This window comes from Cyprinus carpio, chromosome B7, assembly GCF_018340385.1.
Source record: "Cyprinus carpio isolate SPL01 chromosome B7, ASM1834038v1, whole genome shotgun sequence".
Taxonomy (NCBI): Eukaryota; Metazoa; Chordata; class Actinopteri; order Cypriniformes; family Cyprinidae; genus Cyprinus; species Cyprinus carpio.
In genome coordinates this window covers 22205786-22229595 of record NC_056603.1, presented here as the reverse complement: position 1 = coordinate 22229595, position 23810 = coordinate 22205786, and the positions used below count along the sequence as shown (strand labels likewise).

Sequence of the window (23810 nt, the reverse complement as noted above, 5' to 3'; positions counted from 1 at the left end):
TCAAGAAATAACTGTATATATTCAAGGTTGATGTGAAACCGGTCACATTCATTCTGTGTTTGCTTGTATTCAATGTATTTTTTTTAAAAGATTTCCAAAACATTTATGTTTAAACTAGGGGGGAGAGGAAGTATTTCTTCCTTAGCACAAGTGAGAGTGATGGTGTTTTCCAAATCAGGTTTACATAGTCTCATGACAAAGTGATGTTTTCTGTTGTTTTCTATTGCTCTTGTCTATGAGTGTAAGAAAAATAGGCAAGGAGACGGATGTTACCTCGGGTTGTGAGGAGACAAAGAAAGAGAGGAATTTGAATTTGTTTTCTTGTTTATTTGCAGATACAGTGTGAAATGTCTGTTGAGAAGAGACTTGATACAGCTGTTCTCAGCTTGCTTTGTTTCTTTTCAGTTCTCTACATCTCAGTCTGTGAAAAAAATAATGTGGCAGTGTGTCTCAATGGCCTACAGTATAATAAACTTCTAATACAGTATTATAAATTCTAACATCTTTATTCATGTCAAAAAAAAAAAAGAAAAAAAAAAAAAAAAAAAAGATTGGTCTGAAAATAACACATTATCTTTTGAGTAACATCCTCATAAACATCTTATGCCTCAGTTCCTGGAAGTGTTTAACCGAAGAGCACAAAGAGGGAAGGAATAAAACCCTAGATTTTGTTTACACTCTGCTCCATTTTCTGTGAGGTTTGATTTTGGCTCTGTTATCTGATTGGCTTAGGAGATGAATTTTGAGGTTAGAACCTTTTAGATGCTGTTGTTGGGAAAACGTGGCTTAGTGATTGAGTCAGATCTTATCATGAAGTTATGGATGTTGTAGAAAAAAATCATTTCCACAGATCTAAGTGGAATCTGCTCAATGAATAAAGTGTAAACTTTTTCCTCGCTAGAATTGATTTAATTGACTACAGAGATTTTAGATTTTAAGCTCCTGAAGGAATGGAACTGTAAATCATTTTGTCTAATTTCAATTTCATCCTGTCAGTCACAACAGTGATTTAAACAAAAAGTTGCACAAAAATACAATTAAAAACAGTAGTTCACCCTATATATACAGTATAGGAAAGAATGTTCTATTTCCATGTATAGTCTATTATATTGTATATTAAATAGGTAGTCAAAAATGCAATTTTAGGCCTTGAGTTGAGTCTTGTTATTTTAATCAAATAAATATGTGAACCTGAGAGTCAGTTTTGCTACATATATCTATTTCAACACCAACGTTTGGCTCTGTGTTAACATGTGCACTGTAGAGGTCAAAAACATCCTCTCGATTTTGGTAATATAATGAAAACTTTGATGCAAGCCAAGATGTGCTTGCTACATACAATGTTTTCCAGTAATATCAAGTCCTGTGAGTGTTGACCTGCATATAGGACATTGAGAAACATGACATGTTGCACAGATAATTTACATTTGACAGGGGGTGTTACACATTGTGTACATTGTGTAATGTGCTAGTTTCTGTACATGTTACACAGTATGAATGAACATATTGTTCAGGTCAGGATATTCATATGGTGAACGTGCACATTGCATCATGTCCTGCAGAGTAATTTCTCATGAAAGTAGCATAAAATCAAGAACACACTAGTGATGTCACAACAGTGATGGCTGTGTCACATTTCTAGAATACATACTATTCTAGTAGGATCCGGCATTGTGGTTGGATTTGGGATATTGCCCAATTAGAATAATTACGGTTTTTCAGTAAGTGGATGAGAAGTGGGCAGAGCATTGACCTTGTGTACAACTGGGTGTGGGTGAAGGTGGCTTTTCTACACGTCTTTCTCATCAACACTGGTGAAAGCTGTGGGAAGTTCCCTATTAACGGACAAAATGTTTCTGTAATTTCCTAAATAGTTTGTAGACATATTAAATGATCACATATTTGTAAGATATGTCAAGTGAACTCACCTTTTATAGCACTTAATATAATAGAGATTGTTTCACAGGTTTAAAGATGAAAGGAACAGAATAAATTGACTAATGCAAACTTCAAAAAGTGTAGCAAGACAACAGTATAATTATTCAGCTCCAGTCAGTTCAGTGTTGATTCAGTTCAGTTCAATAACTGTGTGTAAAGTTCATTCATCATAAAACAAGTTTAGTTCAGCTAGCTATGTTGAAGATGTTGATTTCATTATTCAGCTCAAAGTCAGATCAATGTTGATTCAGTTCAGTTCATCGACTGTCAATGCTGCAGAATTGATCGATTATGAACAAATTTAATTAAGCTATAAAGCAGAAGACGATAGTGTCATTATCCAGCTCAATTCATTTCAAGTTTTTTTTTCTCATCTGATAGTGTCAGTGCTGTCAGATCGATAATATTACTGAATATTAAGTGCCTTTTAGACCTTGGAAAGGAATTCCATCAATTGACAGAAATGGAAGAAAAAAAACATTGAAGATATGTATGTACTGTATGATCTTGCTAAATAAAGCAAAACAGTTCAAACAGAAGTATGATGTGATTTTGGTGTGTTCTTCAGAAATCACATGTGCATCACTGACACTTGAGCGGCCCTGTGATTCACTGTAATACTGTTGTGCCTCTACCACAGATGTGTGTGCATGCTCGCACATGACCGACACTGTATATGAGTGTATATTTGCATCTTGCATACTCAGTACAGGGCAAAGCTCTTCACAGACTCGTAAAGGAAGCCAGTGGTACATGTGTTTTTGTATATCTGTTGAGGTAACCAGACTATCCCAGATGCCATCTACCGCTGAGGGTCTGTGGTCTCTGTCACCCTGTCATCCCACCACACACACATGCACACAAAATACTCCGCTTCCCGGCAGTCTCGCCCCTCTCTTCCCTTCTTCTGGTAAGTTTCCTCTTTCTCCCCCTTTCATGTACTTTGTATAGCACTGTCCATCTGCAGAGAGGAAGGACAGCACGTTTCTGAGATGTTTTATCAGTCGCACACATACGAATCTGACATCACTGAATGGAGACCTGCTTGTTCTGGAGAAAACAGGATTTCACTGATGTCTTTCGAAATCCGTAAAACTTCAACTGAAATGAGGAAGACCTAGTATGTGAGCTAGTATGAGCATTAATGATAGCGTATGCAATCTAATAACTGTACTTCAGGAATATTACCACATGCACACTGGCATTTATTCATTTGTGTACGTCCGAAACTGGAAGCTTGTACTTGTGCTTCAAAATGGTTATATGGTTACACAGCCTTGGTTTAATCAAATATTATTCTGTTTTTGTAAACATAACTGCAAAATAGAATTAAAGTAATTAATATACACAGAAATTCTAAAATAAGTTCATTCCTTTACATTCAATGAGCTTTTATTTTCAGCTGAACTTGCTTGTTTGATAGTATATACTATTTTATACTAATCTCTATCTATAGGGTTAGTTCAGAATTACTGAATCTCAGTGGCTCCCAGTCACCTTAGTGGCAAGAATTATCACACCAATTTACACATTTATAATATATTGTGTGTATTTCAATAAAGGGATCCTTTATTGACCTATGTATATTTGCTGCCACTTTAGTATGAATAAAATATTCCAATGCCATGTATTTGTAGAAGTACAAAATATTGATATTAAAGTTAAGAATTTGGTAACACTTTACTTAAATTCTTTATGTATAATGCAATATAAAAGGAATTTTAATGCATCAATCATGCCTTGTAATACACCATATAATGCATTGTACATGTAGCGCTTTTTTCCCTTTCCTATATAGATAGATAATGGTGCGCTCTGAGTTCGTATGAATAAACTTTGGTTTATCAACTATTGTGAGCTAAGTGTTATTTACTCACTTCAACTTGTTCTATGTAACTGTGTTTGTTACTTAGTTCCTTGGGTCCCTTAAACTTTAAAATAAATTCAAATAAAAATGAATTAGAATTTAACTTCTGTAAATAAATCAATTGTTTTACCAATCAATGAAATATCAATGTATATTTATATTTCCTTTTTAACTCAAATAATAATAAACTGAAAACACTCAAGTAGACTGTAAATAACAATTTACTGGATAAAAGGTAAAATGATCACGTTTCAGGATTTTTTTTCCAAATGTAAAATAAAATTATTTAAATAAGCAATATGAATTTCACAAATTCACACAAATGAATAAAACAATAAAATCAAGTACACATTTCACATTCACTCTTTTTGTAAATGGATATTTGTTCCCCTCTGTTGTTATACTTCAAATTTGAGTCCTCAAACTCTTACTCAAACTTAATAAACTCTTCAAACAAATACTAAGCCGGCAATATGAGCTCACACTTAACCTCAATCAATATGAAAGTTCGTTATTTTCACGTTGCAGGCCTGTTTGATGCTGGGGTACGTTGTGGTCAACAAATAAACAAACGACCGCTTCACTCAACACTGAGCAACAAAAAAAATAAAATAAAAATACCTTGAACCATCCAATCAGAAGAGCGTGTTTCACCTCACGAGGTTAGATGTCCGTCAACTCCACTATCGCGGCGATTTCCTTAAGGCCAAAGGAATTCTGAGCACTCACTTTAGCTCACAAGTCATCTGTAATCATCCTCATCTGAAACTGGCCACGAATCCTCATGCTGACGACTCGCCAACTAAACACACAATCCATCCGAGCAAGATAGACACTGTTCAGTCTCTATAATTAGTCCATTCGCTGCATTAGTAAATGGAGGCTGGAATTAACACAACCAGAAATATTTTGAGGATAAATAATTCTTACCCGTCTCTGTAGTATCAGTTTCTGTTCTCATTCCGACAACACCTTAACTACATAAACTATTGTAACACATTATAGCAATTAGTTACACTATATATTTTGTGAAACAATATAACACCAGATGATCGCACGCTCTTCTCCCTCGTGCTCTCCCAATTCTTCCTCATTCAACTTTGCCCTCAATTATTCCCGCCCCCTTCACCTTAATCTAGAGCATAGATTGGACACCCAACGTGGACAAGTGAATATGATTGGATAAACAGAAGAAATATAAAAATACAAAAATAAAAATAATATCAACTTAATTAACATGGAACTTATCCAAAACCATATACATTTATGAAATGCACATATGTATATATATAAAAAAAAACACTTCGTAAATTATTACACTGGGTTACACCCTCCCCTTTCCAATTGTCTGAATGTCCTCATCAGACATTTAAATCAAAATTTTACAGTCTATACCTGGTTGTTCATTTAGTTATTTTAACTCTGACCTAGTCTTATAATGACCCCTCTATGGACAATTTCAATTGGGTGGTCACTACTTCTTCCTGGTTCGTTATAAGTGAGTCTTATAACAGGCTTTACAGGTCTCTTACTATGGGCTCTCTGACTAGGAGGCATAACCGCTTTTGGTTTTGTACACTTCCTTTCAGAAACAGTCACAGTGTCTGATTCAACTTCTGAGTCTGACTCAGATTCAGCAACATTATCATTTTCAGTCCACTCTTCCTCAGCCTGATCACTGTCCTCATGACCAGTATCATCAGCTTCTTGCTCATTTCCATCGCTATCAGGAGATCTGTCCCTGGTCCTCTTATTTTTCAGCAACTTGTGCACATATTTCTGGTAAGGCACATTAACCCTTTCACATTCTGACTCTGAGGATTCTGTCATCTCAAATAAGTGATTTTGGGTTTCTTTTTGCACTTTTTTGTGTGTTTGGTTTGAGTTTGAATGTTTTCTTGTCTTTTCAGGTAATGCATAACCTGGACTCTCCAGCATTCTCACAGACTGTCCAATCGGTAAGAGGTGATCTCGATGTATAGTTTTGACTCCTCCACCACGTTCAGGTTTCACCTTATACACTGGTAAGTTAGGCATTTTGTCAACTACCAGATATGGCAAAGAACTCCATCGACTCTGAAGCTTGTGTTTTCCTCTCAGTCCCAGATTCTTCAACAACACTCTATCACCAACATCCAAGACCTGGAATTTAATGCTGCTGTCATAGGCTCTTTTGTTTCGTTGATGCACTTTGTTTGAAGTTTCTGAGGCTAGTTGATAAGCTTCTTTTAAATCTTTTTTTTTCAGCTTGGCGACATACTGAAAATGTTGTCTTTCCTCTGTTCCTTCAGCAGATGTTTGGAAACAAAGATCAACAGGGAGTCTTGCTTCCCTTCCAAACATTAAATAGTAGGGAGAGTACCCTGTAGCATCACATTTCGTGCTATTATAGGCATGAACCAGATACCCCACATGCTGACTCCACTGACGTTTTTTCTCTCATGTCCCAAGGTTCCCAACATCGAGAGCAAGGTACGATTAAACCTCTCAGGCTGAGCATCACCTTGAGGGTGGTACGGAGTGGTACGTGATTTTCGAATCCCCAACAGAAGCAAGAGCTCTTTGATTAAATTACTCTCAAAGTCTCGCCCTTGGTCGGAATGGATCCTCCCAGGTAATCCATAATGCACAAAATACTTGTCCACTAAGATCTTGGCTACAGTGCGAGCTGTCTGATTCCTTGAGGGAAACGCCTGGGCGTACCGTGTAAAATGATCTGTGACTACCAAGATGTTACTTATTCCTTTTGAGTCGGGCTCAAGTGAGAGGAAATCAATGCAGACCAGATCCATCGGTCCATTGCTGGTAATTTGGTGCAAAGGAGCTGCTTTACTACATGGTGTCTTGCGAGTAATACACTCCCCACAATTCTTTATGTATTGTTCCACCTCGCAGGCCATTTTGGGCCAGTAGAATCTACTCCTGATGAGATCTGTGGTTCTTTCTACACCCAGATGACCCATGTCATCATGCAACAACCTGCACACATCCTCCCTGAATTCAGTAGGTAGGACAAGTTGGGAAACTTCTTCTCCAGAGGGTGTTTGACTGCAGCGGAAAAAGCAAACCTTCTTTAATTAGAAGCCTATTCTTCTCACGTTTCATAAGCCACAGCTCAGAATTCACCTTTACCTCAGTAGGCCACGTCCCTTGCTTTAAAGCTTCAATTACTTTCCTCAGGACAACATCATTCTTCTGGGCTCTTGTCAAATCAGCTATGGATTTCTGCTCCAAAAAGTCACATTCCAGTTGAACAGGGAAAGCATACACATCAGGAATACACTCAGGTGAGGCTGCTAGTTGCTCTACATACCTAGGTGATTTGCTGAGCTTTAAGTCAACATGAACTTCCTGGCATATGGCCCTTACATCGGTCTCAGAGATGCTTTGCCAACCCTCTCTTATTTCCTCATCTGCCATATTACGGGACAGTAAATCTGCATCAGTATTGTTCTTGCCTGGTCTGTACAACACATCAAAGTCGTAGGTGGATAGTGCAGCCAGCCAACGATGTCCAGTGGCACTGAGTTTAGCTGTCGTAAGAACGTACGTAAGTGGATTATTATCCGTACGTACTGTGAATCTAGCTCCATATAGGTAATCGTGGAATTTATCCACGACCGCCCATTTCAAAGCAAGAAATTCCAACTGGTGTATAGGATATTTCTGCTCTGAATTACTCAGTTTTTCTACTAGCAAATGCCACAGGCTGCAGACCAGATGAATGCTCCTGATATAATACAGCACCTAGCCCTTTTAGACTGGCATCTACATGCAAAATGTAGGGTTTGCAGGGGTCTGCAAAAGCTAGGACTGGAGCATTAGTAAGACACTGAATTATCTGCTCAAAGGCATCAGAGCATGACTGGTTCCATCTGTCTCCGAAAGGCTCCGACTCTTTCAAGTAAGCCTTAGATCGATCTTTTTTCCCACTTTTTACCTCGCTGGGTAGGGGCATAACCTTTCGTAAGCTCAGTAAGAGGTCGGACAATCGCAGCGTAGTTGGCTATGAACCTACGGTAATATCCGCAGAAGCCAAGGAAAGATCTCAAGGACTTAAGGCCTGTTGGTTGCGGCCATGTGCTGACTGCCTTGACCTTATCAGGGTCTGTTGCAACGCCTTCGGCAGAGACTATATGTCCAACATATTTGACCTTGGTCTGGCAGAATTGGCATTTGTCCAATGACACTTTTAGTCCCACTTGTGCTAGTCTGTCCAAGACCTTCAGAAGTCTTTCTTCATGCTCTTCCAATGACTTCCCAAAGACAATCAGGTCATCCAGGTATACAAGGACTTGAATCAGATTCATATCCCCCACAGCTTTTTCCATCAAGCGTTGGAAAGTCGCGGGTGCCCCAGTAATGCCCTGTGGCATACGCTCGAATTGATAGAATCCTAAGGGGCATATAAAAGCAGTTTTTTCCTTATCCTGTTCAGACATAGCTATTTGGTAATAACCACTTCTGAGGTCAAGGACGGAAAACCATCTACTCCCTGATAAACAGTCTAGTGCATCGTCAATGCGAGGAGTAGTATACTGGTCAGGCACTGTACGAGCATTAAGTGTGCGATAGTCGATGCACATTCTTACACTTCCATTTTTCTTTTCGGGCGATAACAATAGGGGAGGCGTAGGGACTTCGTGATTCCTTGATGATGCCAGATTTCATAAGCTCTTGAATGTGTTTCCGAACATCATCAATATCCGCAGGAGCCAAACGCCTAGAGCGCTCCCGAAAAGGCCTAGAATCGGATAGCCGAATATGGTGTTCCACTCCTTTCGCCAAACCCACGTCCCACTCGTGTAGTGAAAACACAGAAGCTCTTTGCGACAATGCCTGCCTTAACCTCTGCTTCCATGTCTCAGGAATTGGGGAATCTCCAAAGTTAATGAGGTTTGTATCAAACTCTCCTGTCTTTGGGGTGGATATTACTGGTTCTGCAGAATACAAGTGACCAACCACTGTTCCTACTGGAATCACTGTGTCCTTCAGGGATTCATTGTGCATCAGTACTGGAAAATGGTGAACATCCATTTCAGAATGTGGCACTACCATGGGCTGCAGTAACACTCCAACTGGCAGAGTGGCATCTGGAGAAGCCTCTACCAACAGAACCTCTTCTCCTAATGGTTCATTTAACTCTACATTACAGATTGCCACACAATCCCCTCCAGGGGACAAGGATAAGGGGCCAGGACCAAGCCACCTTACACTGCCCACTCCTTCGTCTTCACCAGAGATCTTAGCAGGGTCACATGACAATTCTTCGGAAACTGAATCCACATTTATGCCCAATGTCTGTGCAATGTCCACTCCAGCACTTTCTCTACACAAACGAGCCAAACGCTTGAAAAGGTTAGCGTTGGTACCCAAAATAACTGGTGTTTGATCTGGACTACATGGTCCCGGGCAGATTAAGGCCAAGACTGAAAGGGTTTCATGAGTTCCTGTGATTTTGGCAGGGAATTCAACATCTACCATCACATAACCCAAGTAAGGATAGCTGGACTCACTTAAACCCCAAATTGCCAAACCTGTGACTGGGTGAATTGGAACATCAGACAGATGCTGCTTGTACCACGCTTCGAAGATGATGGTTACTTGTGAACCACTGTCTAATAAGGAATCACATTCATGTCCGTTCACCTTTAGCTGAACAACAGACATTGGACCAACCAAGCCTTCTGGAAGGTGCCTTTGCTTTTGTATGTCTACAGCACTCCTTTTTACTGAACAGTTGGTTGTACTGGATGTTGGCTCAGATGAAAGCAAGTCTCTACTTTTGGCTTTTTTCAGTGACTGGATTAATCTTCGAACAACTTTTGCTTGGTTTTCAGCATTTCTGCATTTTGCGGCGAAGTGTCCACTTTCTCCACAGCGGTAGCAGTAATATTCCTCCGAATCACTGTACGTTGTTGGCTTATATGTACCAGGGAAATTTCTAGAAGTCTCCACAGGCAAGGAGGCCACAGAGGCAATAGGCTTTTTACTTTGAACTTTCTGCTGCAATCTTTTGACCTGTTTTTTCAGCGCAGTCACTTCAGGGTCTGGACAACTTTCAAAGGTTGTAGTTTTCATACTTGAACCAGCAGATGTCTCTTCTTTCACAGTTCCATGCTGGGTGGCTGCCATAGAAGCAAACATGGCTTTCAGTTCCTTTAACTCAGTTTTTAAAGCCTGGATTTCTGTCTGCTTATTGTCTACCTCTGCTTTAGCCTGGATCTTATGCACAGTGGAGTTTAGCTTAGCCCTTGATGCCTCATATTCTTCCTCACTGCGAATCTCACTCAACAACTCCAAAAAGGATGGAGGTTTTCCCTTCCTTTCCCTCAGTTTAAGATTAACTAACATAAGATCAGCAGCCACTGCTCCACGAAGTAACTGTTCCACTCTTACACGGTTTGCAGCTGCAACCGACAGACCACCTCGCTGTATGACTTTGGTCAATGCTTGTTCTAATCTTTTAAAAAAATCGGACAGTTTTTCCCTTGGCTGTTGCTGCATCAACCGAAAAGCAATATACAGCTCTTCCCCTGATTCAGCAGAACCAAAGGCACTTTCAATGGCCTCTAAACATCGTTCTGGCTTGAGATCAGCAGTAGTTACACGAGCAGCTTTTATTATTGACAAGGCTGGCCCTCGTAAACTCTCCATAATCCGACGTCTTTTTTCTTTGTCTGAGCAATCGCTTTCTTCAACCATAAGACGAGCTTGTTCTAGCCAATGTTCTAAAGGCTCTTCTCCGGCAGGAGTTGGCACAGTCCCAGAAAAAACACGGAGGCGGCGATAACTGCTGCTATCACTAACTGGTTTTTCTATTTTAGACAGCAGATCCCCCACGGCACGAATAATGGACTCAGCCGAGCCATCATGTGCACCCAACAATTCCTGAATGTTGCCATCATCCACAGCGGTAGATGAATGCTCTGTCCTAGAGGGAGCACTTGGGGATACTGGACTTTGTGTCACCATGACAATCGGCCAGGCTACAAGTCCGCCTGTGGGTAGTATGTCAGGAGGGACTTTAGAAAAGTCTACAACTTCTTTGCATTCACATAAAACAGTCAAACTATCCAGTTTACTGTTGTACATGCGTCCTCTCACACGCACTCGTCCCAGACATTTAACAGATTGGAGGGTGTCTTCTATTTGAGAAATTTCTACATCTTCAGGGACAATGACCATCAGCGCATGTGCCTCATTAAGCATTTCTCCTCGACACCATCCTTTAAGCTCATCCACCAGACCAGGATATATAGTGTAAGCAGTCATGGCCACACTGTGCTAACTAGATGAAGACGGAGACTTTTGTTTCTTCTTTTACAACACAACTGTAATGGGACACGCAAGGATCCCAGCGGTGCCTCCAATTTATGTAGCGCTTTTTTCCCTTTCCTATATAGATAGATAATGGTGCGCTCTGAGTTCGTATGAATAAACTTTGGTTTATCAACTATTGTGAGCTAAGTGTTATTTACTCACTTCAACTTGTTCTATGTAACTGTGTTTGTTACTTAGTTCCTTGGGTCCCTTAAACTTTAAAATAAATTCAAATAAAAATGAATTAGAATTTAACTTCTGTAAATAAATCAATTGTTTTACCAATCAATGAAATATCAATGTATATTTATATTTCCTTTTTAACTCAAATAATAATAAACTGAAAACACTCAAGTAGACTGTAAATAACAATTTACTGGATAAAAGGTAAAATGATCACGTTTCAGGATTTTTTTCCAAATGTAAAATAAAATTATTTAAATAAGCAATATGAATTTCACAAATTCACACAAATGAATAAAACAATAAAATCAAGTACACATTTCACATTCACTCTTTTTGTAAATGGATATTTGTTCCCCTCTGTTGTTTATACTTCAAATTTGAGTCCTCAAACTCTTACTCAAACTTAATAAACTCTTCAAACAAATACTAAGCCGGCAATATGAGCTCACACTTAACCTCAATCAATATGAAAGTTCGTTATTTTCACGTTGCAGGCCTGTTTGATGCTGGGGTACGTTGTGGTCAACAAATAAACAAACGACCGCTTCACTCAACACTGAGCAACAAAAAAAATAAAATAAAAATACCTTGAACCATCCAATCAGAAGAGCGTGTTTCACCTCACGAGGTTAGATGTCCGTCAACTCCACTATCGCGGCGATTTCCTTAAGGCCAAAGGAATTCCGAGCACTCACGTTAGCTCACAAGTCATCTGTAATCATCCTCATCTGAAACTGCCACGAATCCTCATGCTGACGACTCGCCAACTAAACACACAATCCATCCGAGCAAGATAGACACTGTTCAGTCTCTATAATTAGTCCATTCGCTGCATTAGTAAATGGAGGCTGGAATTAACACAACCAGAAATATTTTGAGGATAAATAATTCTTACCCGTCTCTGTAGTATCAGTTTCTGTTCTCATTCCGACAACACCTTAACTACATAAACTATTGTAACACATTATAGCATTAGTTACACTATATATTTTGTGAAACAATATAACACCAGATGATCGCACGCTCTTCTCCCTCGTGCTCTCCCAATTCTTCCTCGTTCAACTTTGCCCTCAATTATTCCCGCCCCCTTCACCTTAATCTAGAGCATAGATTGGACACCCAACGTGGACAAGTGAATATGATTGGATAAACAGAAGAAATATAAAAATACAAAAATAAAAATAATATCAACTTAATTAACATGGAACTTATCCAAACCCATATACATTTATGAAATGCACATATGTATATATAAAAAAAAAACACTTCGTAAATTATTACACTGGGTTACATACAATCTCATGAAAAATTGTAACCATAGCTAATACATTATAACACTTATCAATTCATTGTTACACTATGAATTTTAAATGTGGTAATAATAATTGACAACAAGATATAATCTATTACAATGCACATAATGAATAATAATAATGCCTTATAGCCTTTAATAACCATTTATAATGCATTATACATAAAGGCTTTAAGTTTTTTTTTTTTTTTTAATTGCCAGTTCTACTGTTTTATTAAGAGAAAACATAATTTAGAACAAGTAATGAAACTGCAGGGTTACAGTGCACAGCTGGAAACCGATATAACTTACCTAACATTAAATTTACTTAAACAGGTAGATTTAACTAGTAATGTCAGGGTCACTGAATTAATCACCAGACAATGCATGCACTAATAAAATGTCAAATGTATAGATCAAATATACTGTTAGTCAGTTTTGATAAAACTACTGCATTAATGCATAAATGTGGATATGAATTCATACATCTGCTGAACACCCAGGGTGCCTTTCTGTATCCATGTGCATGCTGGTTCAAGTTCTAACATTTATAGTAGAGGAACAATTAATTTTTGTAGGAGATGGTCAGTTGTCCATCTGTGATGAGTCAGAGCAGATTTGAGGCGGCGCCTGCAGTGCAGAGTCCAGCGCTGCCTCTCCCTTCAGGCAGAAAAGGGAAGCGAAAAGGGCTGACGGCTGCTGCAGGCCTCTTTTCAGTCTTCCTGTTGGGTTTAATTTAAGGACAAGAGAGAGAACGTCTGTCCTTCTCTCCTCATCTCCAATCTCTCCATCCATCCACATATATCACATGGTCCTAATGCCTCAGCAACACCGTGACCAACTTCTGTTTTTTTTTTTCTGACATTGTGTGTGTTTGTTTCTGTGTGCACGCAAATATAGGGTTTTAGCTCAGCATATTTAGGAAAGGGAAAGGTTGTTAGAAAACCTGTTAGACTTTCTCATGCACTAGTTTTATGGTGCCGTTTGTCATTGAAATTAAAAATGGTCCTAATTATATATATTTGTAGTGAGATGTAGAAAATAAAGGTGAATTACCCTTTTTTTAAGTTAATTTTATTATAATATAGTTGATGTAATGCAAAATTTACTTTCAGCCCTTAATCTTTGGCCCTTAATCAAGTTCAGTAAACTATGGGCCGCATGATTTCTGGCCCTTCATACTAACAAGCTTGGATATAGATATGTAATATCATTCAGTGTACAAGAATGATTCTATCAAGCCGTTTTAGAGGTATTCTGCATCTCCATGTACCCCAGCAGATATAAAAAGCTTCTTTTTTCTTATTTGCTCTTTTTGCTTCCTTAGGAAAGATGTGTTTCTATCTTTAAAACTCAGGATGGACTTCTTTGCTGACATGTACCTTAGGTTTGTAAAAAAAAAAAAAATGTTGTCTCATTCTGATGTACTACATACTGAAATCTGAAAGCCCTGTGGGAGTTTGTGTATGTGTGGATGCATGTTTGCAACAATAACATGTTTTGATGAGCATTTCTCTGGCAAAATGTCTTCACATGTTGAATCCAGGTCGCCATAAACCGATTGTTTTAGTATTCTTAGTGATGATGAAAGTCATGTCAAAACTTTCTTTCAGTATTTCGTAAGCAAAGTTGTGTAGAAACTGAAACATAGCTTGTGTTCATATGATATTACTTTTGCTTTCTGTTAGTGTTACAGTAGCCTGAGGAGTCAACTGAGCTGAATCTCTAGAATCTCTGTGAAGTTAAATGTCTGAAACTTTTCACAATTCTGACTCTCAGCTGAGTCTATGACTTTGTTCAAACTGGGCAAGCTTAAATGCATTCTCTACAGCATCTACCAAGAATCTTTGTTTTTAAAAATGTTTGTTTCAAAAAAACCTTTTAAGATACATTGTAAAATTTGTTGCGTTGATGTTCTTTGTTAAAGGTATGAAACTGCAGAAGAGTAGATTAATCCATAGTTTACAATAGAATAGTTCATATTAACGAAAAAAGAAATTAAGAGATATGGACAAGAATGTCCCAGGTTACGTATGTAACCCTAGTTCCCCGAGGGAACGAGACGCTGCGTCGGAGAACGCTTTGGAAATGCCCCTGTGTTCCCACACTCTTAAACATGTTTGAAATCCATCCTAGGGAATTCTGGGTGACATCACTGGCAGGGATGACATAGTGACCAGGAAGTATAAAAGCATGTGCGGTGGAGACAGTCGCAGCTTTTGAATTGAGAAGGAAGCGCTTGCAGTGATGCAGGAAGTATTGCAACGAGACTCAGTCTTGTCCCCACAGGGAACTAGCGTTACATTCATAACCTGGGACGATCCCATTCAGGAACTCACCCGGCATCGGAGAACGTTTTTGTGAACGAGTATGCCCACGCTACCATACTGACAAATCCCTGCCCAGTGTGGAACAGCACAGCTAGGCTGAGAGAACTGAGGAGCCAGGAGTGGCATCAAGGTCAAGGCTATAGAACCTGATGAAGGTCAAAGGGGGGGACCATCCCTCAGCATTGCAAATATTGTGCATTGATACACCTGATGAGAAGGCCTTGGAGGCCGCCATACCTCTAGTGGAAGGAGCCCTTACCCCCAGTAGTGAGGGGAGACCAGAGGACTCATATGAAGTAGTGATAGCATCCACTATCCACCTTCTGAAGGTCTGCTTGTTCGCAGGAAGACCCTTCTTATAAGGACCGTAGCAGACAAATAGCTGGTCGGACTTTCTCCACAGGGGAGCTCTGTAGACGTATGTGTCCAGTGCTCGCACACAATTAAGCTTTTCCTGGTCAGAGTCACGAAAGGGAGGAGGACAGAATGCCTGTAGAATGACTGGCCATGGAACAACAGAGGGCACCTTTGGGACATTCCCCGGCATGATCTACAGAAATGCTCTCGCCATACCAGATGCAAACACGAGACTTGATAGGGCCACTGACAGGGCCTGCAGGTCACCAGCTCTCTTCAAGGAAGAGATGGCTAATAGAAATACAGTCTTAACTGTAAGAAATCTCAAAGAAACTTCTTCCAGGGGTTCAAAGGGTGCTTTTGAAAGGGCCTCTAAAACCACAGCCAAATCTCAAGAAAGCATTCTTGGGCGTACTGGAGGCCTCAGCTTCTTGGTACCCCGGAGGAAACATGTCTCTAACGGGTTCCACCCCAGAGACTGCTTGCCCACATCAGAATCAGAATCAGAAAGAGCTTTATTGCCAAGTATGCTTGCGCATACAAGGAATTTGTTTTAGTGACATAAGCTTCCAGTACACAGAGACAAAAAAAGACAAATATTGCACAATAAATCGGAAAATAAATAAATTGTATGAACAGTTGTGCTATAGATGATAATGGAATAGAATAGAGTGAGATGCAGGGATGTACTAGGATGGAGGGGTAACAAATAAATATAAGGATATTGCACATTTTTATTTCATAAGTGGGGAACATTTAACTGTTCTTGAGGTAGATTGCCTGGGGGAAGAAACTGTTCTTGTGCCTGGCTGTCCTGGTATTTACGGCTCTGAAGTGCAGGCCAGATGGCAAAAGTTCAAAAAGGGGGTGATTTTCTGAGCCCTTTTCCTCACTCTGGATGTATACAGTTCTTGAAGGATGGGCAGGGGAGCACCAAGACAGTCTTCTGATGTCTGATTTTGAAGCTGAACCAAATCAGACAGTTATTGAAGTACACAGGACAGACTCAATGACGGCTGAGTAGAACTGTTTCAGCAGCTCTTGTGGCAGGTAAAACTTCCTCAGCTGGCGAAGGAAGTACAACCTTTGTTGGGTCTTCTTAACAATGGAGTCAATGTGATTGTCCCACTTCAGGTCCTGAGAGATGGTGGTTCCCAGGAATCTGAATGACTCCACTGCAGCCACAGTACTGTCTATGATGGTGAGTGGGGGGAGTGCAGGGGGGTTTCTCCTGAAGTCCACTATCATCTCCACTGTTTTGAGAATGTTCAGCTCCAGGTTGTTTAGACTGCACCAGACAGCCAGCTGCTCAATCTCTTGTCTGTAAGCAGACTCGTCACCGTCCTGGATGAGACCGATGACTGTAGTGTCATTTGCAAACTTCAGGAGCTTGACAGAGGGGTGTTTTGAGGTGCAGTCGTTGGTGTAGAGGGAGAAGAGCAGTGGGGAGAGAACACATCCCTGAGGGGCACCAGTATTGGTAGAGCGGCTGTTTGACATGAATTTCCCCAGTCTCACTAGCTGTTGCCTATCTGTCAGAAAGCTGGTGATCCACTGACAGATAGAGCTAGGAACAAAGAGCTGTGTCAGTTTGGTCTGGAGGGCTGTTGGGACGATGGTGTTGAAAGTTGAACATAAGTCCATAAACAGGATCCTCACATAAGTCCCTGTTTTGTCCAGATGTTGCAGGATGAGGTGTTAACCTTTGTGTAGGGAGATGGTCAGAATGGGTGTGGGGGGTTTCAAATCTACAATAAAACTCATTCAGGTCATTATCAAGTTGTTGGTTCGCCTCAGTGCAGGGGGTGGTGTATTGTAGTTTGTGATGGCTCTCAAACCTTTCCACACTGAAGTTGAGTCATTGGAAGTGAACTGATCCAACTTTCCAACTTTTTAGCATTGGTCCTTTTAGCCACTCTAATCTCTGATTCATCCAGATTGGTGGTAGCAGCTTCAGAAACACTCCAATCAGTGAGGTCGAAACAGGCTTTTAAAGCACAGTCTGTTTTGTTGGTCCATCTCTTTACAGTCTTTACTACAGGTTTAGCAGATTTAAGTTTTTTGCCCGTAGGTTGGAATTAGATGAACCAGGCAGTGATCAGACAGCCCCAAAGCTGCTTGTGGAACAGAGTGATATGCATCCTTTATTGTGGTGTAACAGTGATCTAGTATGTTTCTGTCTCTGGTGGGACATGTAACATGCTGCCTGTATTTTGACAGTTCACGGGAGAGATTGGCTTTATTAAAGTCCCCAAGAATGATTAAAACAGAGTCTGTGTGTTGTTGTTGTTCTGTGCACTTGCAGAGGGATGTAAACACTCACAAGAATGAACGAGTGAAACTCCCGCGGCGAATAGAATGGCTTGCAGTTAACAAAGAGCACTTCTAGATCTGAACAGCACATCTTCTTTAACACAGTTACATCTGTACACCACCATTCATTGATGTAAAAAAAATGTCCCGCCGCTGCTAAATTTCCCTGTTGATTCTGCGTTGCGATCTGCTCTAAACAGCTGAAAGCTGGGCAGATGGAGTGCACTGTCTGGAATGGCGTCATTCAGCCAGGTTTCTGTGAAACACAGAGCAGCAGAGTGTGAGAAATCTTTATTTGTCTGGGAGACCAGAAGGAGTTTGTCCGTTTTGTTGGGTAGAGAGTGGAGATTTGCCAGAAGGACACTAGGCAACAGCGTTCGAAATCCGCGCTTCCTAAGTCTGATGAGTGCGCCGGCTCGCTTCCCCCCGTCTGCGCGTCCTGAAGCGTTTGATCAGCGCCGCTGCTCCACCGACAATAAGTAGACATTTAAAGTGGAGGGGGATAACCCTGTGGCAAATCTCTCTTGCAGACATTCCAGCACTGGCCCAACTGGTGGCTGTCACACCATGAAGTGAATAAATGCTACTTTGCAGCATACAATTTCCTCATAGAGGGAGCTCTGGACTGGAGGATGGTCTCAACAACCTCAGTTGAGAGACCTGATGCTATGAGCTGTGCCCCCTCAGGGGCCACACCCACAGCTTCAACAACTACGGGCAGGGGTGAAAGATGGTGCCCCCCGCCTGAGAGAGGAGATCCCGCCAAATGGAATCTCCCATGGAGAGTGAGAATGACATCTCGATGCCGAACCACTATCTGCTCTGATTAAGCTAGTATCAACCAATCGTCAGTGTAATTTAGTATGCAGATGCATTGGAGTCACAAAGGAGCCAGAGCAGCATCCACACACTTGGTGAAAGTGCAATGTAAGAGTGCCAGACTGAATGGAAGAACCCGATATTGGTACACTTTGCCCCCAAAAGCAAACCTCAGGAACTTCCTGTGTTGAGGAAGGATGGATATATGGAAGTATGCGTCCTTCAGATCTATCATCACAAACCAGTCCCCAGACCTGATTTGAGACACGGCCTGTTTGATCGTGAGCATTCTGAACTTGAGTCGCATGACTTAGTGGTTCAACAAATGCAGATCTAAAATCGGCATAACCCCCCCATCGTTCTTCTGAATGATGAAGTACCGGCTGTAGAACCCGGACTCTCTGTCGAGAGGAGGGACCATGTCAGGACCTCTTAGCCGAAGCCTTCTTATTGAAAATGCCAGTCCTCAGACCCGTCATCTCTTTTGAGAACTTCGACCTTTGAGAACCACCTCTCCTGCTTTTCTTTCTTGGCAGCGCTCTGTTTTTGGACTTCCCTGTGAGAGGAGCTGGTACAAGGTTGGGGCTGATCCCGTCTATCAGCCCAATGAGAGTGGTGAGGAAGAAATCGTTGGAATGCTGCTGCTTGTTTCTTGGCCTCTCAGAACCTGTCGACGACTGTGTTTAAAGTGTTGCCGAACAGTCCAGAAGGCACTAGCGGGGTGTCCAGGAGAAAGACACTGTCCTTATCGTTTAACTGGGACAGGGTCAGCCATAGATGTCTTTCCATGGCCACCATCAAGCTTGCTTTTTGGACGCTCCTGTCGCTCTTTCTCTGCCATTGTATTGCTTAGTACTATGAAACAGGACGTACAACAATTAATATATCAAGACACACACAGTGCGCTTACGGAACAACAGAGAGTTCCCGAAGGGGAACAAAGTATATGTGAATATGTGAAGTGATTTGTGAATCTCTATTGGAATTAAAATAGAGTGGGGTTCAAATGGAAATGCAGCAGTATGAATGTACGTAATACATTTACTTGATTTTAATATGAATGAGTGGAAGAGTTAAAAAGTTCTCTCTTTTTTTTTTTTTTGATCCAGCCTTGTGGATACCGCTTCAGCCATATCTCTCAGCATTGCCTTTTTTTTTTACATTTATTCTCAAAATCCTTGGGTTTAAATTAAAATTGTATTTATTTTTTATTTATTAACGACTTAATTGAGACCAGTTTAAGTTCTAAACAACCCCCTTAATATTAAGGAAGGTGAAATGAGCACTTTTACATTTCAGATAAGAATTACCAATTTCAAATAATAGTTAAAAGCCAGAGTTGCAACAAATGTAAGAAAAATAACATACATGCACAACGAGAACTTTATCTAAAGAAATGGATAAAAAAAACATAATACAGAAAAATAACAGAAAAAATACAATAATAAAATAATTATGAAAAATTAAAGCAGCAGGCATCAGTGCTTCCCATATTGTGAATGCATTTATATTTTGAACATTTTAGAAAGATTTTACCAGTTTGGTTTTATTTAGCATCCTATTCATAAAAAGGGGAACATGAATGTACTATGACCCAGACAAAAATACTTTACTGTAGAATTGTTTGTGCATTATGTATGTGTGCTTATGTGAATGCTTGAGGGGAAGGTTAGTGACCTGCTCGGTTATGTTGGATATGTAGCTACTTCACATATGGACTCTCTCTGCCCTTAAGATGTCCTCCTGTCTCACAAACAGCAACATATTCCACACACAACATTACAACACATAAACTAGGCCTGTGAGTACCTGAGGAAGAACAAACAGATACTGAATCATGAATTAAACATAAAACTGTGAACACAGATCTGGCTATATACTTCTAGGCCTCATCCATCTATATTGGTGACTTTTCACCTTTAGAGGATCCTTGTGTAAACTTCAGGGAAAATGCCCCCTCTTTACAACCCTCTTCATTATGAACCTTGGACTGGGTGAGTACTACAGGGCAGGAGCTGTGTGCTAATGAATGTGTGTGTGTGTGTGTGTGTGTGTGTGTGTGTGTGTGTGTGTGTGTGTGTGTGTGTGTGTGTGTGTGTGTGCGTTTAACTATACTTGTGAGGTATATTTTTGTCCATACTATTCTTATTAATATAGTGAAACCTGCTGAAGACCAGTTAGTGAGCTGGACCACATTAGTTAAAAAGTATTACAAATCGGCCAAATCATGTTTCCATTTAAACTGAATGTTTGCACAGGTTTCTGTGAACATTAGGTTTATGGACTAGGTTAAGACATCGAAAATGGCATTGACCTGATATAAAAACAATTGAAGTCTATGAGATGTCCTCATTATAGTGCAACAAACATTTTGTGTGTGTATGTATGTGTGTGTGTTTTGGCAGGTTGATTAGCTGTATATACATACATACACACACACACACACACACACGTATACATATTATTTTAAAGATGCAAGCTAGCTAAATCTGAGAAAACACCTTTCCATCTTTGGGGATTTCTGGGGACATCATCGACCAGAAAATAAATATATGAATCTAGAAATTATAAATAGAAATATATTTACATATATAAATATAAAATTGTATACTGTATATTGACGTGTGTGTGTGTGTGTGTGTGTGTGTATTGTAATATATATGCTGTATATTGACAAGTATGATGTGTGTGTGTGAGACAGAGAGAGAGAAAGAGACAGAATGTAGAGCTCACTCTATGATTTGGAAAATTCCATAACAATTATTAACCTGTGTTGGTGATGTCCTTGCGTTGGTGTGAGTCACTGTGTGTGTGTGTGTGTGTGTGTGTGTGTGTGTGTGTGTATGTGTGAGAGAGAGAGAGAGAGAGAGTGTGAGAGTGCTCTCTATAAACATATACATGCATTGAGTAAGTCATTGTGTGAGTGTGCATGTGTGTCTTTATGTGTGTATTGCAAAGCTTTCATGCTGCTGTTCAGATATTATGGTTAATGAGACATATCTGAAGTAATCTGTAATTGTAAAGTTGCTTTCTTTAGTATAGCTACATTGTAGAAGTAGCTTTTGTAAACTAATGCCTTCACTCATGTGGAGTGAAATCAGCTCATATGGATCTGTATGCATTTCTATAAGACAAATATAAAATTATTTATATATATAAGAAATATTTACTGGTACATTTTCTCTAAGATAATTGAAAAATAATTCACACAGCAACATGATACCTTTTTAATAGTTTCATCTTACCATAAGAGCATATTTTGAGCAAACTGATCTGCAGTTTCTGTAAATATTGATGTTGACAATAAATATTTTCTGCTCATGACACCAGTGGAGGTTTTGATGATGGCATGAACCTAAATAAATATAAGTAAATAATGATCAAATATAAAATAATAAAAGAATACAATGCAAGAACACACACAAAACAGAAATCCTTAATTACTTTTAAACTGTCGGAGAAGTTGAGGCTCAGTGGTGACTCACACCCAGCTCAATAATGATTTTATGGTTAACTTAATTAAGAAAATGTGTGTAATTATGTAAGTGTTATTTTCCTCTGTGTTGATTGCCGTCGGTTTATACAGTATAGGGTGAGGTTCATGTCAAGTGACTATAACAGCAGGCCCATTTAGACCTAATCTGTTGCTTAGCCACTCTCTCAGAGAACTTTCTCTACCCAGCTTTCAGATTGGTGACAGAAAAGAGCACAAATAACACCGTAAGACAGTATTAAATTGCTCAGGCAATACATTTGAAGCTTTTTTTCATTAAAAAAAAATAGAAAAGGAAAAAAGAACACCAGCTCAATGTTCAGGTTGGCTGAATTATGGCTTCTTGTTCACTAATGATTTACCAAACTGACTCACCCTGTTCACTAAAAGAAAAAATGGAAAATATGAGTCTTGACCTTTTTAAAGAGGTCACTTCACAAGCGCAGGAGCAAAGGTTAAACTGTAAGTAGCACAAAAGGGCCACAAGTCTTATGGTGAGTTTAAATGATGACGGATATGACAGGACAGATTAGAGAGAGAGAACTAGAGTAGGGTGGGGATGGGGTGGGGGAGTGAGACAGTGTGAGTAGACAAAGAAAAGGGGAAAGAGAGACGTGTGCATTATCACTCAAAGTTTTCAGCAAAGATCTTAGCATTATTTTGTATGACCAGTTAGGAAAAAATGGCTTGGATTTCCAAGAGCAAATGTCTCTTATTATTTGGCAACTGACAGCATGCCAAAAAACATAAAACACGGAATGCAAGACAGTTCTTATTATAATCAACTGAATCTTTCACATTGCAATGTGCACATTTTTAATATGCACACCTGCAGAAAAACATTCAGTGTTATCATCATATCTGTTTTTGCATTGCAATGTAGCATATGTTGTTCTATTTACTGTATATTTGTTCTATAACGTTAGGACCCATTATTTGTTAATGTGTTGAGTGGGATTGTTGACATACTGTGTTTCTGTAGGTTTGGGAGTGTTCTGCTATCTCATGCTCGGTCATGTTTGTGTGAGAGCTTCTTTCCCTCAGAGATCTGATAGATTAAACTCGTCATTGCCGCAGGCTGCAGTCCTCTGGCTTGAAATTCACTCTCATAAAATTTGAAAAGAGATTCTGGCATTAAATGTGCCTCTAATTTACATCTTGGGCACATCAGTTAACTCATATTAGTGAGAATCATGTCAGTTTGTACAATCTAAAATGTGAAATACTGTTTATGTTACCTTCTGTTTAATTATGATGCCTCAAATAATATTTTGTATCTTTTTTTCAGAAAGTATTGTCTTGTTACATGTTGATGCTTAGAGTCTTGTTACATGTTGATGCTATTTGAACCATGTAATGCACTTTGTTTGTTTTCATAAATTCCCATTTTAGTTTGATTTTAAATAAGAATGATGTAATACTGTACTTTTCAGCCTGGTAGAGTGTTTATTTCCATTCCTTAAAGGGATATTTCATCCAAAAATGAAATTTTTTTGTCATCATTTTCTCATCCTTGTGTTGTTAAAAAAAACTCTTTACTTTCTTTCTTCTGTGGATATTTTAAAACGTGTTTGTCCATGCAATGAAATTAATTTGAAAGTCAAACTTACTTCCACTATATGGAAAAAAAAAACCCTGTGTGTACTGATGTAATTATTTCAGTATAAGCTAAATAGTTCACAAGCTAACCCTACCTGTTAATTATTGAAGCTTGCCTGTGTGTGTGTGTGTGTGTGTGTGTGTGTGTGTGTGTGTGTGTGTGTGTGTGTGTGTGTGTGTGTGTGTGTGTGTGTGTGTGTTTGTGTGACCTTACCAATCAATATGGGTCTTTATGTGTATGACCCGACTTATCAAAGAGTGTGTGTGCTCTCAGCTTATCAAAATGCCCTCCGT

The 23810-nt window shown here is 39.6% G+C and overlaps 1 long non-coding RNA gene across 1 annotated transcript; it reads right to left on the bottom strand.

The window, feature by feature from the left end:
• Positions 1 to 11829: 11829 nt before the first annotated feature.
• LOC109111469 lies at positions 11830 to 12601 on the bottom strand. The gene is made up of 2 exons (XR_006155193.1): positions 12210 to 12601; positions 11830 to 12081 (listed from the first exon to the last, which is right to left on the bottom strand). It is a non-coding gene; the product is annotated as an uncharacterized LOC109111469 (long non-coding RNA).
• Between the last annotated feature and the right edge of the window lie 11209 nt (positions 12602 to 23810).